Below are 19,154 nucleotides of genomic sequence, written 5' to 3'. Positions count from 1 at the left end.
GTCCCATCGTCCCTACATTCTCAAAAAGTACTGGTCTGGGCCGCCATTTCTTCCAAAGGAATCATTGGCCCATTTTTCAGATCCGAAACGATTACTGCATCACGCTATCTGGACATTCTTCGTGAATTTGTGGCGGTACAAACTGCCTTAGACGACACTGCGAACACCTCGTGGTTTATGCAAGATGGTACCCGGCCACATCGCATGGCCGACGTCTTTAATTTCCTGAATGAATATTTCGATGATCGTGTGATTGCTTTGGGCTATCCGAAACATACAGGAGGCGGCGTGGATTGGCCTCCCTATTCGCCAGACATGAACCCCTGTGACTTCTTTCTGTGGGGACACTTGAAAGACCAGGTGTACCGCCAGAATCCAGAAAGAACTGAACAGCTGAAGCAGTACATCTCATCTGCATGTGAAGCCATTCCGCCAGACACGTTGTCAAAGGTTTCGGGTAATTTCATTCAGAGACTACGCCATATTATTGCTACGCATGGTGGATATGTGGAAAATATCGTACTATAGAGTTTCCCAGACCGCAGCGCCATCTGTTGTTGAAAATTGTAACTACTGTAATTTCGAAAGTTTGTCTGCCTGAAAATGTACTGTTGTCCCAAGCATATTGCAACAAACAATGTATTTCTATCGCTGCTCGTTTAGTTTTTATTGCCGTTTTAAATATACCGGTCATTTTTGAAACACCCTGTATATGTTCAATGAATACCCGTTTATCATCTGCATTTATTCTTGGTGTAGCAATTTTAATGGCCAGTAGTGTACGTCGGTATACAAGATAACGAACGTAGTGACCGGGGACTATCTTTCAAAACCTGTAAAATATGAAGGGCTTATTTCAATAGTGGTACAAGTCCATTACCTCCACTTTTCTGCCTATAATGCTTCTGAAATTAATGATCCAAACAAACAGAAAGAAAGGTTCATCTCTAGCAAGAAGCAATATTCTTGAATATATCTGGTATCTCAACTGCAGATTTTTCAGCACGCATTTAACTTGAGGACTCTGTATCTCAAAATGAACAAAAATGGAATTGTACCACTATTGAAATTAGCCCTTCATATATAAGAGACGTAACAAAAAGCCATGAAGGTGTGTTAAACCAATGTGTCACGTCAGTGATCTATGGGTAGGAGTAACGTCTGTAGGTGATGAAGAACACCAGGAACGCGAACACACATGTAGAGAGAGGGATTGCAGCCGTAAACCCCCCGCGATAAGTGGTGTTTCATTATGTCGAAACAGCGTGTAAGAAATGCTTATTGACAGCTCCAAGGTACTTCACTTTGTTAGTTTGCTGCGTGCAAAAGTCGTATGATACACAAGTAGCGGCTGACGTTAAAGTTGTTTTGTTGCTGTGATCACTCATACTTTACTCGGTTTCTTAAGAGCTTCGACACTAGACCTAGATGTCCCATCGCGGTATAGACCTGAGGGGAAGTCTTCTGGGAACTGGGAATGTCGTCGCACATTTGCGCAGCCACCATGTAGTAAAAGTGATACAGGATAAGGTTGGGAACACTCCGCAAGGGCATAGACGAGAGGAGAGGTCACCTCAGAAAAGGCGGTGTAGCCGCAAACAAATAAAACTGCCCTTGTGGGCATGACATTCGTCTGTAACTTCTTCACGTTCGTTATTGCTGCTTGGGTAAATTCTTGAAGTTTTGAGGAGATATTTTCGTAGTACACGTAGGTCGCAATTCAGTAAGTAAGGACTACTAGAGATGTACACATGTGAAATAACAAAAATAGTTGCTACTTGATGGGTCAGGAAAACGACGTTTCCATAGGGGATATAGGTACTCGAGTGAAGAACAGCATAGTCAGCGGTCTGCTTGCATCTTCCTTGATTCCAAAAATGTATTTACAATCATACATGACTAAATAAAACAAATATTGCCTTGAGAGAAGATTACGCTCCTTTCCGACATTTTCTCGTTTGAGAGTCCCAGGCTAGTGCTTCGTGTGCCTGGAAACAATGGCTGCGTAACGACTAGGGAGGAACTGAAATAAGATGGTACACAAGGTAATGTACTTCGTGACTGAGGGTGATCGTTCAACGCTTGCAAATTATATAATAGACGTAGCCTAAGTTCATACAGATGAGCTGAATAAATGTATCATGTCAGTCATCAATGAGCAGTATTTATGTCCATAAGAGATTACGAACACCAGAGGCGCGAACAAAAGTTTAGAAAGAGAGATTGCAACACTAAAGCCTACTGGGTATGCGGTGTTTCATTGAGTTGGATTACCGTGTACGAAATTCTTATTACTAGCTCCAACGTACTTCAGTCTATTAGTTTCCTGCATGTAAAAGTAGTAGGATTCCCAAAGGTTGGCTGTCCTTAAAGTCGTTTTGTTGCTATGAACGCTCGCATTTTATTCGGTCTCAAGAGCTAAGTAAAGGTGTTGAGCCGGCTGCGGTGGCCGAGCGGTTCTAGGCGCTTCAGTCCGGAACCGCGCGAATGCTACGGCCGCAGGTTCGAATCCTGCCTCAGTATTGTGATGTCCTTAGGTTAGTTATGCTTAAGTAGTTCTACGTTCTAGGGTACTGATGACCTCAGATGTTAAGTCCTATAGTACTTTGAGCCATTTGAACCATTTTTGAAAGCTGTTGACAGTAGAATTGGAGGTCCCACCGAGGTACAGAGGTAACAAGAAGTCTCAGAGGAACCGGGAATGTCTTTACGCATTTGCGCAGCCACTACCTAGTGAAAGCGATACAGGATAAAGTTGCAAAAACTCTGCCAAATGCATAGACGAGATCCGAGTTCACCTCAGGAAAGGGGGAGTAACCAGAAAAAAACTAAAACTGCCCTCGTGCCCATGACATTCATTTGTTATTTTATCGTGTTCGTTATTGCCCTTTGTGCATATTCTTGAAGTTTTGAGAGGATACTTTCTCAGCACGAGTAGGTCATAATACTATTAGGCGCTCTCAAGGGTGAGTAGGGTCTACAAGAGATGTACAAGTGTACAACAACTGGGTAGGTCACTCAGTTTCCATCAAAATAAAAATGACTGATGGGAAAAGCAGAGATCTATGACAGATATTCATGCGTACTTGTGATGATCAGAAGGTAGGATGCCAAGAGTAACGTCTTTAGAAAGTAGGGAAGCCGTAAGTGTAGGTAGGGAAAGATGTGTTGGAGACCTAGTGTAGGCCAATATGAAAGGGCTTTCTCCCTAGAATTGTCCAAACACTACTGATTGATCATCACTACGTTGTTTCGCCCAAAACATCGGCCGTCTGCTTGGCTGGCAATCCGAAACACCGATGCCTTACGGGAAACCAGGGCGAAACTAAGCGTGGAATACTGCAGCAAGGAAGGAGCAATACCTCGTTGCTGTTGAATGGTAAAAATGAAATGGATTTGGTACTGTCGGAGCGACTCAGTCCAGACTAACCTGGACTGACTTCTCCTCGAAAGAAGAAGGAAGTACAGAATAAAGTTGGTAACGTGGCGTTAGGGTAAGAAATACTGCGGAGGAATCAAAAAATAACTGTAGCGATTACGGGTTTTATTCACCAGACTTTCATTGGCAGAATGGATACACGCACACCGAGCCCCGCCAGTAGCGTAAGGAAGCTTATTACCAGTAGTTCATTCCAGCACATGCCGTGTCACTAAAATTAACCATTCCTTCAGTATAAAGCGTAATTGTCACTCAGTGATGTTATGGTAAGTTGATATTATCCCGAGTGGTGCCTCTAGCGCAATGTTGTGGTGTTATTAGTAGAATGAACCATCATAAACTCCCCTTGACGCAGTTAGCTACTTCTGCTACTACTTCTACTGTTAGTTATTATGGAAATAATCTACTCTACCTCATGCCTGATTAGAATTGCTCCCGTGATCCAAATCAATGGGCGATGTGGCAGTGCGCATCATGGTGCATAAGTTCCATTTCAAATCAAACACCCTAACAAGGTATGAACGTTCCGAAGGGGACCAATGAATCACTGAATCATTCACAACGGGAGGAGTAACTTTAAAGTTAGAGGGAAGGTTTTCCCTAACAATGTAGTTTATAACTGAACAAATAAGAATTGGCACACGCTACATGCTTTTATCAACACATGTTCGCTCATGCTGTGCAGTATCTAGCTGCATTACGGCAGTACCTTTCATTAATTATCTGTATTCAGATGATAAAAAATGCATTTATCTCTATGGCCAAGCTCAGAGGGAGTGGAAAACTGTCACTCTTTCACACCAAAATACATAAGATCTAACACACAAAAATGCACAAATAGTGAGGCATGGCTCAAGAACCTTACTCTAAACACAATAAATATCATTAGTAGCCAGAGCAGTAGTGGGCGTAGTCAACTCATCCTATAATTAATTCTGATGCAACTTCCTCCTATCTTTTATTTCTCAAACTCTGGAACTTGTGAAGGTACTTCAAAAGTATCTGCCTCCTCTGAGGGTACTGATTCGTCTTTACATCTCATGTTGTCACTGCTTCTTGACTCTTGTTACAAAAAAACTGTTTCCTCGTATCTGTTTAAACTGTTGCTTGCACTCTTACGTGTTTCCTTATGGAACTTCCTAACGTCGTTAATGTTACTGAATCAGCACACCTCTGTTCCAAATGCGAATCCTCGTGCGCCTTGGTGCTTCATTTACTTGTGCTCAACTCATCCGCGCTGCATCAGTGACGGCGTCGGTAGTTCTTCGGTGACAGATCCACCTGTGTAGATGAGAAGTTTCATATTAATGCGATGAATAATGAGAGCTCAGTAATAATCGTAATATGCAGTATGTCTTCTTAAACTAGCACTGGACTAGCTCAGTACGAAATATGTAAGTTGCGTCTGCATTTAAGCGAATAAAAAAAAAAAGTGGCTTATGAGTATCTAGTTCGTCTTCAAGTGTAGGGTGTATATGGCACTAGTGGTAAAATAACAATTGGTTTTTCACTATAGGGTTTACTAGAAGTGGTCTAACATGTGATTCATCGTCCTGTTGGCAGTAGTTGCCTGAGTATTCAAATGTCATATTGTTCAATATACACTCCTGGAAATTGAAATAAGAACACCGTGAATTCATTGTCCCAGGAAGGGGAAACTTTATTGACACATTCCTGGGGTTAGATACATCACATGATCACACTGACAGAACCACAGGCACATAGACACAGGCAACAGAGCATGCACAATGTCGGCACTAGTACAGTGTATATCCACCTTTCGCAGCAATGCAGGCTGCTATTCTCCCATGGAGACGATCGTAGAGATGCTGGATGTAGTCCTGTGGAACGGCTTGCCATGCCATTTCCACCTGGCGCCACAGTTGGACCAGCGTTCGTGCTGGACGTGCAGACCGCGTGAGACGACGCTTCATCCAGTCCCAAACATGCTCAATGGGGGACAGATCCGGAGATCTTGCTGGCCAGGGTAGTTGACTTACACCTTCTAGAGCACGTTGGGTGGCACGGGATACATGCAGACGTGCATTGTCCTGTTGGAACAGCAAGTTCCCTTGCCGGTCTAGGAATGGTAGAACGATGGGTTCGATGACGGTTTGGATGTACCGTGCACTATTCAGTGTCCCCTCGACGATCACCAGTGGTGTACGGCCAGTGTAGGAGATCGCTCCCCACACCATGACGCCGGGTGTTGGCCCTGTGTGCCTCGGTCGTATGCAGTCCTGATTGTGGCGCTCACCTGCACGGCGCCAAACACGCATACGACCATCATTGGCACCAAGGCAGAAGCGACTCTCATCGCTGAAGACGACACGTCTCCATTCGTCCCTCCATTCACGCCTGTCGCGACACCACTGGAAGCGGGCTGCACGATGTTGGGGCGTGAGCGGAAGACGGCCTAACGGTGTGTGGGACCGTAGCCCAGCTTCATGGAGACGGTTGCGAATGGTCCTCGCCGATACCCCAGGAGCAACAGTGTCCCTAATTTGCTGGGAAGTGGCGGTGCGGTCCCCTACGGCACTGCGTAGGATCCTACGGTCTTGGCGTGCATCCGTGCGTCGCTGCGGTCCGGTCCCAGGTCGACGGGCACGTGCACCTTCCGCCGACCACTGGCGACAACATCGATGTACTGTGGAGACCTCACGCCCCACGTGTTGAGCAATTCGGCGGTACGTCCACCCGGCCTCCCGCATGCCCACTATACGCCCTCGCTCAAAGTCCGTCAACTGCACATACGGTTCACGTCCACGCTGTCGCGGCATGCTACCAGTGTTAAAGACTGCGATGGGGCTCCGTATGCCACGGCAAACTGGCTGACACTGACGGCGGCGGTGCACAAATGCTGCGCAGCTAGCGCCATTCGACGGCCAACACCGCGGTTCCTGGTGTGTCCGCTGTGCCGTGCGTGTGATCATTGCTTGTACAGCCCTCTCGCAGTGTCCGGAGCAAGTATGGTGGGTCTGACACACCGGTGTCAATGTGTTCTTTTTTCCATTTCCAGGAGTGTAATAGGACAGAATGTAAAAATGCAAAAGAATATCTCCATTGTGGTTGATTACAGTATTAACTGTCAAAAACTTGCAATAGCTTTCGCACTTTGATTGATCACTAAATGACGATCATGTACCCAAATGCGTTATTCCGGTGTCTTGTACTAGTGTTCTTTTCTTCAAAAGTTTGATTAAGTCCGACATGTTTGTCCAGCAGGGGCTTCATAATTCTGACGCGTAGGGGGCAGGCTCGCTATAAGCTCAGAGTTTGTAAAAATTCTTCAGAATCGTGCTTTCTGCCACTAAGTCCGATGTAGGTATTCCAGGATGTGTGGGAGTAAGCATATTAAGAAATATCAACTATATGTGATCAATATATCACCTACGCTTGAGGTACAGGCAGGATTAACCCCATTTCGCTCATTGCTAAGGTGCTATTCCAATAACGGAGAGCCTTGGCAATACTGAAGGGTAATACTCTATGTGATCAAAAGTATCCGTACACCTGGCTGAAAATCACTTACAAGTTCGTGGGGTCCTCTATCGGTAATGCTGGAATTCAGCATGGTGTTCGCCCACCCTTAGTCTTGACCACAGCTTCCACTCTCGCAGGTATACGTTCCATCAGGTGCTGGAAGGTTTATTGGGGAATGGCAGCCCATTCTTCACGGAGTGCTGCACTGAGGAGAGGTATCGGTGTCGGTCGGTGAGTCCTGCCACGAAGTCGGCGTTCCAAAACATCCCAAAGGTGTTTTATAGGATTCAGGTCATGACTCTGTGCACGCCAGTTCATTACAGGGATGTTATTGTCGTGTAACCACTCCGCCACAGGCCGTGCATTATGAACCGGTGCTCGATAGTGCTGAGAGATGCAATCGCCATCCCCGAATTGCTTTTCAACAGTGGGAAGGTTCAAAAATGGTTCAAATAGCTCTGCGCACTATGGGACTTAACTTCTGAGGTCATCAGTCCCCTAGAACTTAGAACTACTTAAACCTAACTAACATAAGGACATCACACACATCCATGCCCGAGGCAGGATTCGAACCTGCGACCGTAGCGGTCGCGCGTTTCCAGACTGTCGCGCCTAGAACCGCTCGGCCACTGCTGCCGGCAAGAGTGGGAAGCAAGAAGGTGATTTAAACATCAATGTAGGCCTGTGCTGTGATAGTGCCACGCAAAACAACAAAGGGTGCAAGCCCCCTCCACGAAAAACACGACCACACCACAACACCACCGCCTCCAGATTTTACTGTTGGCACTGCACACGCTGACAGATGACGTTCACCGGGCATTCGCCATTCCCACACCCTGCCATCGGATCGCCACAATGTGTACCGTGATTCGTCACTCCACACAACCTTTTTCCACTGTTCAATCGTCCAATGTTTACGCTCCTTACACCAAGCAAGGCGTCGTTTGTCATTTGCCGGCGTGATGTGTGGCTTATGAGCAGCCCCTCTAAGATGATATCCAAGTTTTCTCACCTCCCGCCTAACTGTCATAGTACTTGCAGTGGATCCTGATGCAGTGTGGAATTCCTGTGTGATAGTCTGGATAGATGTCTGTCTATTACACATTACGACCCTCTTCAACTGTCGGCGGCCCCTGTCAGTCAACAGATGAGGTCGGCCTGTGCGCTTTTGTGCTGTACGTGTCCCTTCACGTTTTCACTTCACTATCACATCGGAAACAGTGGAGCTAGGGATGTTTAGGAGTGTGCAAATCTCGCGTACAGACGCATGACACAGGTGACACCCAATCACCTGACCACATTCGAAGTGCTGGCCGGTGTGGCCGAGCGGTTCAAGGCGCTACAGTCTGGAACCGCGAGACCGCTATGGTCGCAGGTTCGAATCCTGCTTCGGACATGGATGTGTGTGATGTCCTTAGGTTAGTTAGGTTTAAGTAGTTCTATGTTCTAGGGGTCTGATGGCCTCAAATGTTAAGTCCCATAGTGCTCAGAGCCATTTGAACCACGTTCGAAGTCCGTGAGTTCCGCAGAGCGCCCCATTCTGCTCTCTCACGATGTCTAATGACTACTGAGGTTGCTGATAAGGAGTACCTGGCAGTAGGTGACAGCACAGTGCATCTAATATGAAAAACGTATGTTTTTGTTGGTGTCCGGATACTTTTGATCATATAGTGTAGCAATGGGATGAGGCGTGGACTGGAATTTATATTGGTGAGGGAGACGTACTAGGGTGGTCCATGCAGGTGTGGTACCTGTAGTGGCAGTATGATGTAGTGGATAGTTCATCCGCCTCTTCAGCAGGTGCGGTGCTGCTGTGAATTTTAATTAATTGCTTTGGCTTACATTGCTATCGTAGATAAAGGTGAGAGTCAATAATTCTCCGGAGTACCAACTACATGTGACTAAAATTTCCGTACATCAGTCTTTCCACCAAAAGCGAGAGGCTGTCCTAGCATCCATTGCACGTCCCCCATTATGGCAGGCCTGTAAACTGCCATGACATTGTGCCGTAACAGCTGCTGTAATTGTTTATATATTGCCACTCTGTTGCCTAAGCGGGTCTTGTGGCGTACTGTGTATTCATACTCTGCCACCTTCGACCCCAGCGAATTACGTAAGTACTGGGTTCTTTTAAACTTAACATCCATACAAGGGCGTAGTGATCAGTGACCACAGTGCAGTTGCGTCCATATAGGTAGCGTTTAAAATAAGTAACTTCAAACATAAGGACTAAAAGTTGTTTCTTGGTAGTACTACACTGGTGTCCAAAATTAAAGCAACAAGCCGCTATTTCCCTGTCCTGTGTCTAATTCACGATACATGCATACAAACTGCCAACCAGATATCCGTAAGATCGTGTTCTGCACGGAAGATGGCACTCCGATAAATGGACAACCACGCCAACGATGATGTCGGGGCACCCATGAAACGAGGTAGTATTTGCCGAATAGCCCCACGTCCAAAATCCCTGTGTACACAGTGACAGACGGTGCAGTGAGACACAAAGAAGATGCCTATCAGACCCTGCGGTGGAGGTCTATAGAATTCTGGAAGCAGAACAGTTTCAAACTGATATGGCCCGATGGCTTAATGTGAATCGTTCTGTTGCTTCTTTGATGCAGCCACAGTTTATAGAGACCGAAACTGTGTACCGAAGACCAGCACAGGGCCGAACACGTGTGACATAAGAAGAGAGGACCGTTATTTGGCTGTAAGGGCGCAACAGTAGCCCCACTGGCATGTGACCTCGCAGTATCCACTGGACGTGTTGTATCGAGGCGAACGGTGTACAGAAGGCTTCGGCGGAGTGGCCTTTATTGTCGGAGACCTGCTCTATGTCAATCTCTGACGCGTTTTCACAAAGGGAACATCTACATGCCACCTGGACGCTCGAACAGTGGGCCAATGTTGTTTTCACAGATGAGTCCCAATTTAGTCTGGAGAGTTATTCTCGATGGATTCGCATCTGGAGGGAACGTGGACCACGATTTCGGGACTCAACATTGTGCAAAGAGACCGATATCGGTGTGGGCAGGGATTATCTTTACCACTCGAACTCCTCTTCATGAAATTGTAAAGGTGAATCGGCAAGGTTTAACTGCTGCCAGGTATCGTGACGAGATCTTGGGACATCAGTCGCTGTTTTTGGGAGGTGTGTGGCCCCAGGCTTCGAACTTCTAGACGATAACGCTCGACCTCGTAGGGCACGGGTGGTTGATGCTTTCTTGGAAACGGAAGATATTGCACGCATGGCGTGGCCTGCTCACTCTCCAGATTTGAATCCCATAGGGCATGTCTGGCATGCACTAGGGAGACAAACTGCTTCACGTCAGCATCCACCAACCACTCTCCAAGACTGCGAACAGCTCTGCAGGAAGAATGGGCGTTATTGCCTCAACATGAGACTGATGACATCATTCACAGCATGGTACGTCGTTGTGAGGCCAGAAGTGGTCACATCCCATACTGAGCACATTAACCAGTTGTCGGAATGTGTGTGCAAATCCGTTGAAAAAACGAAGAACATATTTATCTACCGTTATTCATGTTTCAGTTGTTTACGTTCTGTATTCTTTACATTGGTTCTACTTTACTATCACCTGTTTATGCTGTTTTGTGGCAAAATAAACGCAACCTTGCAAAATTTCCGTTTGTTGCTTTAATTTTGGACACCAGTGTATAATTAATCTCAGCTGAATTCATTGGCCTAGAGGTGTAAACTATAGGCCTTTCCTCACCATTATATTCCTAAGAAAGAATTGCGCCCATGGCGTAGTCAATGCGTCTGTGGATAGAATAAATGGTTTTTAAAAATATCGTTAGATTAGCAAAGTTGAACTAGTTAAATCGTTTTTAATTTTGTTCATAGCTATCTCACACTCCTCGGTCGATGCGAATTCAACAACCTTCTTTAACAACTTCGTCAATGGTTTGGCTATCATAGCACAGTCCTTTACAAAACAGCGATAATAATTTGCTATACCGAAAAACGATTGCAACCCTTTAACGTTTGCACATACAGAAAAATTGTCTACAGCTTCTGTCACCCTAGGGTCTCGCTTAATGCCATCTGCACTAACAATATTTTCCAGGTACTGGACCTGTGACTTGTCAAATGAATACTTCTTTGTATTCAATCTTAAGTATGCACTTCGCAATCTAGACAACATACAACTTAATCTCTCTACGTGTTCCTCAATCGCCCATGAAAAAATTATCATATCATCCAGATACTCAAGACACATAGTAAGCTTCAATCTTCTCAATAGTAAGTCAGCGAACCTTCGAAAAGTGGCAGGGGTATTTCATAGCTTAAAAGGCATACAAAGAAACTCATATAATCACAAAAGCGGTTTTGGGTCGATCTTGTCGCGCAATCGGAATTTGGTGGTGCACAGAGTGGTGAAATGCTCATAATTCCCTAATGTGTCCAACGTTTCGTTGATATAGGGCAGATGATAAGTGTTAGGGGTGGTGAGTCTGCTTACTGGTCTCAAATGGACACATAGACGATAGGATTTTCCTCGATTTAATGATTTATTTGGGACCAAGACGATGAGTGACGACCATGGGCTTGTAGAGAGTTGTATTATCCCTGCAGCCAGCTGCTGTTGAATAGTTTCTTCAGCAGCCGATTGTAAATGATATTGTAGTCTCTACGGTTCGGTTTCTGAGCGCTCGGTCTAACATCTCCAGTGGGAATTTCGTGCTTTACGATTTCATGTGCTGGCAAATACTGCCATTTCTCGTATAGCCACACATATTCCTCTAGAACTGAGTACAAAAGATTCTGATCTGACTTAGGCAAATGTGCCAACTTCTCTCGTAAGTGATTCCTTAACAAAGGCATAATTTTACAAACTTTTCTCACTGGCAAATTTTTCTTCCTACTTTCCTTAAACTGTTTTCATACTGAACTTCTGTATCTGTAACCTGTTCTCCACCTACCAATATTGTTCCACGTGGAACATCGATATCTCGTTGACTGAAATTTCCAGTGCAAACTGGTACTCTAAACTTCCTTCCCAAAATTTCTGATTTACTTATGCTTCTCTCACAAGGATTTGCAACCGGTTAAGAACGGCCTTCTGGCTGCGCGGATCGACCAGAAAGTCCGATCTCGGCAGTTTTCTAGTTTTCGCACAAATCCAGAGAACTTCTCCCATACCTCCGCCGATTCTGTCAGATTTGGGAGGTTTTAACGCCCATGTACGTGGTTCTCGCGGAACTTGAGGAAGACGCCTCATACCCCCGAATTCCTCGCGACTGAGGCACATGCTTACTGACAAAACAGTGGGTTGCCTCAATGAATTGAATAGTTCGTGGCTTGTAATCCATCACTCCCTGAAAACGGTGCAGCAAATCATTCCCTAAAATGGCATCAAAATCTCGTTTGTCTCTCCTCACTACTTCTATATCAAACCCATATTTTTCCCGTTGATTTGCAGATCGCCAAAACAGTTCCAGACTTTATTATTACCTTCTCGCCTAAGCCATTTATATCGTACCACGACGGCTTGAGCACACGTCTGCCATGTTAGGACACAAATAAAATACTAGTTTGAGCTCCTGTATGTACCAACATACGGACACTCTTTCCTCCGAGTTTACTTTCTAATATTAACTTTCCCACCTCATTAATCCTTCCTATCTTAACAAGGTTCATAGTTCTGGCTGGGAGCGAGAGTGGGTGGCAGGGCCTGCCCCTCACTCCATTGCGTATTGTTCCACTCGGGGTTGCGGAGAAGCCCTTTGTGGCAAACTCCGTCTATTGTGCTGTGGACAATTATCGCTTGGATGCCCTATGGTGAGGTATTTTGTGCAACAAGGAGCGCGACAACGCTTTGCGATGTTGTTCGGCTTTCCACACCGCTGACAAACGGTGTTATTGACAAAAACTCGGCGCAGTTCATTACTTCATGCAGGGTCGCAACGAGTCATACTACTTCTTCTAATATTTACGTCAATCGCACTGTCTCATGCAGAGAAGTGGGGGAAGATACTTTTATTTCACTCTCATTCTGTGGGTTAATTCCCCTTATGAACCCATCAATCGCTCCGGCTTCTGTCTCTTCGATTAGCACATAACAACAGGTTTGATCCTTTCCTTAGGAAACTTCTCAGACAAACAGAAGCTAAACGATGTCAAGTCAAAGTTAGCGTAAGGAGGGCTATGCGTAAAGCGTTCTGTGAATTCTAAAATAAAATTCTATGTATCGACTTGACAGAAAATTTTAGGAAGTTCTGGTCTTACGTTAAATCAGTAAGTGGACCGAAAAAGCATATCCAGACACTCTGAGATGATAATGGTATTGAAACATAGGATGACACGCGTAAAGCTGAAATACTAAACACCTTTTTCCAAAGCTGTCTCACAGAGGAAGACCGCACTGCAGTTCCTTCTCTAAATCCTCGCACAAACGAAAAAATGACTGACATCGAAATAAGTGCCCAAGGAATAGAAAAGCAACTGAAATCACTCAACAGAGGAAAGTCCACTGGACCTGACGGGATACCAATTCGATTCTACACAGAGTACGCGAAAGAACTTGCGCCCCTTTTAACAGCCGTGTACCGCAAGTCTCTAGAGGAACGGAAGGTTCCAAATGATTGGAAAAGAGCACAGGTAGTTCCAGTTTTCAAGAAGGGTCGTCGAGCAGATGCGCAAAACTATAGGCTGACATCGATCTGTTGTAGAATTTTAGAACATGTTTTTTGCTCGCGTATCATGTCGTTTCTGGAAACCCAGAATCTACTCTGTAGGAATCAACATGGATTCCGGAAACAGCGATCGTGAGAGACCCAACTCGCTTTAATTGTTCATGAGACCCAGAAAATATTAGATACAGGCTCCCAGGTAGATGCCATTTTGCTTGACTTCCGGAAGGCGTTCGATACAGTTCCGCACTGTCACCTGATAAACAAAGTAAGAGCCTACGGAATATCAGACCAGCTGTGTGGCTGGATTGAAGAGTTTTTAGCAAACAGAACACAGCATGTTGTTCTCAATGGAGAGACGTCTACAGACGTTAAAATAACCTCTGGCGTACCACAGGGGAGTGTTATGGGACCATTGCTTTTCACAATATATATAAATGACCTAGTAGATAGTGTCGGAAGTTCCATGCGGCTTTTCGCGGATGATGCTGTAGTATACAGAGAAGTTGCAGCATTAGAAAATTGCAGCGAAGTGCAGGAAGATCTGCAGCGGATAGGCACTTGGTGCAGGGAGTGGCAACTGACCCTTAACATAGACAAATGTAATGTATTGCGAATACATAGAAAGAAGGATCCTTTATTGTATGATTATATGATCGCGGAACAAACACTGGTAGCAGTTACTTCTGTAAAATATCTGGAAGTATGCGTACGGGACGATTTGAAGTGGAATGATCATATAAAATTAATTGTTGGTAAGGCGGGTGCCATGTTGAGATTCATTGGGAGAGTCCTTAGAAAATGTAGTCCATCAATAAAGGAGGTGGCTTACAAAACACTCGTTCGACCTATACTTGAGTATTGCTCATCAGTGTGGGATCCGTACCAGGTCGGGTTGACAGAGGAGATAGAGAAGATCCAAAGAAGAGCGGCGCGTTTCTTCACAGGGTTATTCGGTAAGCGTGATAGCGTTACGGAGATGTTTAGCAAACTCAAGTGGCAGACTCTGCAAGAGAAGCGCTCTGCATCGCGATGTAGCTTGCTGTCTAGGTTTCGAGAGGGTGCGTTTCTGGATGAGGTATCGAATATATTGCTTCCCCCTACTTATACCTCCTGAGGACACCACGAATGTAAAATTAGAGAGATTCGAGCGCGCACGGAGGCTCTCTAGCAGTCGTTCTTCCCGCGAACCATACGCGACTGGAACAGGAAAGGGAGGTAATGACAATGGCACGTAAAGTGCCCTCCGCCACACACCGTTGTGTGGCTTGCGGAGAATAAATGTAGATGTAGACAAACGGTGTTATTGACAAAAACTTGGCGCAGTTCATTACTTCATGCAGGGGCCGCAACGAGTCATCCTGCTTCTTGGAATATTAACGCCAATCGCACTGTCTCATGCAAAGAAGTGGGGGATGCTACTTCTATCTCACTCTCAATCTATGGTTTAATTCCCCGTATGAACACATCAATCGCTCTGGCTTCCGTCTCTTCGATTAGCACATAACTACAGGTTTCATCCTTCCCTTAGGCATAAGTTTCGCTAGATGCCGTTCTAATGAGATCAGCGAACGCTTCGAACTCCTCTCCGTTCTTCTGTCGAAGTGTCGATAACCGATCTCGGTAATAACTGACACCTCGTTCGTCGGAGTAGCGTTCTGCTAACCCATTGGCCAGGACATCGACAGTGACTGCGTCACGCAACATATCAACTGATTCCACATACCTGCGTGCATCGCCAGAAAGTTTTAATTTTGTTACGTTCAAAAGAAAGCTGTCAGGCGAAGAACATGTCCTCCATGTATCACGGGCATTTTGGAGAAATGTGATGAGATTTCTACATCTACATCTACTGACGGTGTGTGGCAGAGGGTACTTTGAGTACCGCTATCGGTTCCCCCTTCTATTCCAGTCTCGTATAGTTCGTGGAAAGAAAGATTGTCGGTATGCCTCTGCGTGGGCTCTAATCTCTCTGATTTTATCCTCATGGTCTCTTCGAGAGATATAGGTAGGGAGGGAGCAATCTACTGCTTGACTCGTCGGTGAAGGTATGTTCTCGAAACTTCAACAAAAGCCCGTAGCTAGCTACTGAGCGTCTCTCCTGCAGAGTCTTCCACTGGAGTTTATCAGTCATCTCCGTAACGCTTTCACGATTACTAAATGATACTGTAACGAAGCGTGCTGCTCTCCGTTGGATCGTCTCTATCTCTTCTATCAACCCTATCTGGCACGGATCCCACACTGCTGAGCAATATTCAAGCAGTGGGCGAACAAGTGTACTGTAACCTAATTCTTTTGTTTTCGGATTGCGTTTCCTTAGGATTCTTCCAATGAATCTCAGTCTGGCATCTGCTTTCCCGCCGATCAACTTTATATGATCATTCCATTTTAAATCACTCCTATTGCCTACTCCCAGATAATTTATGGAATTAACTGCTTCCAGTTGCTGACCTGCTATATTGTAGCTAAATGATAAAGGATCTTTCTTTCTATGTATTCGCAGCGCATTACACTTGTATACATTGAGATTCAATTGCCATTCCCTGCACCATGCGTCAATTCGTATTTTCACCCAGTTTTCCATAAAATGAAGGTACAGAAGTAACTACAGGGAGAGAACTGGCAACATTAGGCACACATAAGATGGGATCCACTGCAGGAGCTCTGGAGGAGCTCGCAGCTGTCTGTATCGACGCGCGCCGGGTTCCACTGTGGGGCTTACGTAAAGCTTCATCGAGATTCTCTGTAACTCTAATTTGTCCAGTTATTATTTATTTATTTACTTATTAACATTATAGAGTGACTCACCGCCTTGGTTATTATGGTGGGTCGTTTGCTATTAAAAATTAGCGACAAGCTGCAGAGACAAACTCTTCATCTTTTTCTACAGCTCTCTCAGTGCTGTTGCTCGTATTTTTTTCTTGCCCTTTACATAATTACATTATTAATTAAAGAAAAATGTGATACACGAAGTACAATTTGGGCAAGGAAATTTTTTAAACTATATTCTTAAGAAGAAATAACAGAAGAAAGGAAAGATTTAGATAATAAAAGAGGTCCCTTTACTTGGCTATTTCAAGTGGCAGGGCTTCGGTAAACATTTCGGGCCCGTCTCATTTGAAGTAGCATCTTCTATTCAACTATGGTTACTATTTTATGTATGTATTTCGTGAGATTAGCTCTACCTGGCTTGTGTGTAAGATTTAACAGTACTATTTGTTACTACAATTACTTCCTCCAGTTGACCACGCCATAAGAAGAAGAGGAGCCTCGGAAGGGTGACTTCGAGCCTCGTATCCCCGAAAGGCATTTCTCATTGGTGTTGTGCGTTCGTGATTGTGTAGTTAAGTCTTATGATACTGCATATGTATGTTTATGTACACTATTATTAAATTCACATGCTTTACAGTTTGCATCTTATACATTTTACGTATTACACAATTACATGTTCGAAAATAATTGTCCAAAAAGCTAAAGAATTGTGAATGTATGCTTTCCCGGCGTATACAGCTGGCGAAGTGTTCTCGTGCTTCCAGCCGGGTGGCGGTGTCTTCAAACTGCGACGTTTCGACGAGTGACATACTCATCATCTTCTGGCGAAGTCTTCGCCAGAAGATGATGAGTATGTCACTCGTTGAAACGTCGCAGTTTGAGGACACCGCCACCCGGCTGGAAGCCCGAGAACTCTTCGCCAGCTAAAGAATTACTTGTATTCCTTTGTACAAACAGGAAAATCGTTATTTTATTTGTTATTTCGGACTTATCTCTAAATTTAATGTAGATATTAATTGTAGTATTGCTGCAGTCATGTGATTTTCTACTATGTCGTATATTTATCTGTATGTGACGATACTCGTTTGTTTGTCAAGTTCCATTTGATTAAGTTGTGTTTGTTGGAGCGTGAGACGATCTATCTTATTATTTGAAGCAACAGCGGCTGCAGAAGCCGTTTCTGGCCGCTCTGGCAAAGTACGCGAACGCGTATCAGGCATGGTTACAGTATTAGGGCCAAGATTTGTGTAGATCAACAACGTTACATAAGAGGGGTCTCGATAGTAACCTATACTAAACAGTGACGAGTTCCCGCGGCTGAAGCTCGCAGCGCAGACAGTGGAGAGAAGTAAGGACACATTACAGCGATACTTACATCAACGTCGTGTATCGACGGAGGCAGCGGCGAAGGCGATGGTGCCGGCGGACTAGCGGTACGGCGCAGCGCCGGACGTCGAGATGACGGGGCGGCGGCAGCGACATCTGCATGCGGCGGTGAGGCTGTATGGACCCTCGGCGGAGCGACGAGAAAACAGGACAGTGCGCGGGAGCGGCGTGGTCTGTGGCGTGCGCCAGACTGTGCGCTCGCACCGCGGCAGAACCGTGGCGCGGTCCGGGAGAGCACGCCCACGCAGCAAAGACGTCGTCTACGTCCTAATGCATTAACGGTACGTTCGGCACGCGCTGACATGCGGCGAGTGCACAGTGTGCGCATCCAGGCGCAAACAGGATGTCGAAATTTCCTACCATGGCCCAGGTTACATACTAACTACCAGGCCAACAGGCTCTGCCAGCTCGTATCCATCAGATTGAAGCGGCAACAATCCGCAGACGGAAACGTGTCAACCGGACGTAAAGGTGAGCTTATCCCATTTCAGCTGATACCACTTTGTACGTGCTGGACTTGGTCGTGATCGGAAATGAGCAAAAGTGGCGCGTCCGATGGTGTTGGGAGAAAACCTTCGAAGGGAAAGACTCATTCCAGTAACTGGTGGAGGTTTTATTTCTCCAAAAGCCTACATCTAAAGGGTACACCAAACTCAAACTCGCTACGGCAACAGGAGGCTGCCACAGTTAAACTGAGAACCACTGCGCCCCCAAAGGGAGGAACTAGTGGACACATCTGCTCGCGGTCCGAGCTGGCAGGCAAGAGAGCGTTCTGAATACCGGCGCATTCTCACCAACCCGTACCGCGCGGCCCACGTGACCACGCCCCCAGTCTTCCCATTGGCCGGCAGAACGTGCTTAAGTGGGGGCCCGTCCTTCAGCGGTACTCAAACGCAGCGTTCGTTATCAGCGGTACCACCGTGGGAGGATGTTCACGTGGAGCGTGGATGTTATGCAAAACATTCGCTACCATGCCAGCCCACGTTCAGCCATTGTCTTGTCAAAGAGGCAGTACCGCGTGTCATATGAAAGAAATCGAAATGAAAAATTTGAAACATTTTGAATCGCCGTTTTTCCTCTCAATAAAACTGCTCACCACGCACATTGCGTAGGTAGAGAATTGCCAGTTTTCTGGCGTAATCTCAATTACGGAAGCACCAGGTATCGAATCGTTTTATTTGCCGTGTTTCTAAACACGACTCATCATTTCCTCTGAGTTCCTCCAGATCACTTCACATAGCTACAAGTGATTTAATCTTACAAGTTGACATCGACGTTCAAATGAAAACTCCCCTATGACTTTCTCTTTCCTCTGTGGTCCTCCAGATCAGATTGTTACAATTGATGTTACAGGCTAACATCAACGTCCAAATGTACACTCCCCTTTGCTATGCCACATTGACAAGTGCTACAAATC

The 19,154-nt window shown here is 45.6% G+C and overlaps 1 long non-coding RNA gene across 1 annotated transcript; it reads right to left on the bottom strand.

Annotated features, from left to right (window-relative positions):
* Positions 1 to 4,378: 4,378 nt before the first annotated feature.
* On the bottom strand, positions 4,379 to 17,937 carry LOC126184956 (uncharacterized). Its single transcript, XR_007536914.1, has 2 exons — positions 17,727 to 17,937; positions 4,379 to 4,720 (listed from the first exon to the last, which is right to left on the bottom strand). It is a non-coding gene; the product is annotated as an uncharacterized LOC126184956 (long non-coding RNA).
* Positions 17,938 to 19,154: the final 1,217 nt, after the last annotated feature.

Source organism: Schistocerca cancellata, chromosome 4 (genome assembly GCF_023864275.1).
Source record: "Schistocerca cancellata isolate TAMUIC-IGC-003103 chromosome 4, iqSchCanc2.1, whole genome shotgun sequence".
Classification (NCBI taxonomy): domain Eukaryota; kingdom Metazoa; phylum Arthropoda; class Insecta; order Orthoptera; family Acrididae; genus Schistocerca; species Schistocerca cancellata.
Note: the sequence above shows the minus strand (reverse complement) of the source record. Positions and strands in the feature narration are given on the sequence as shown.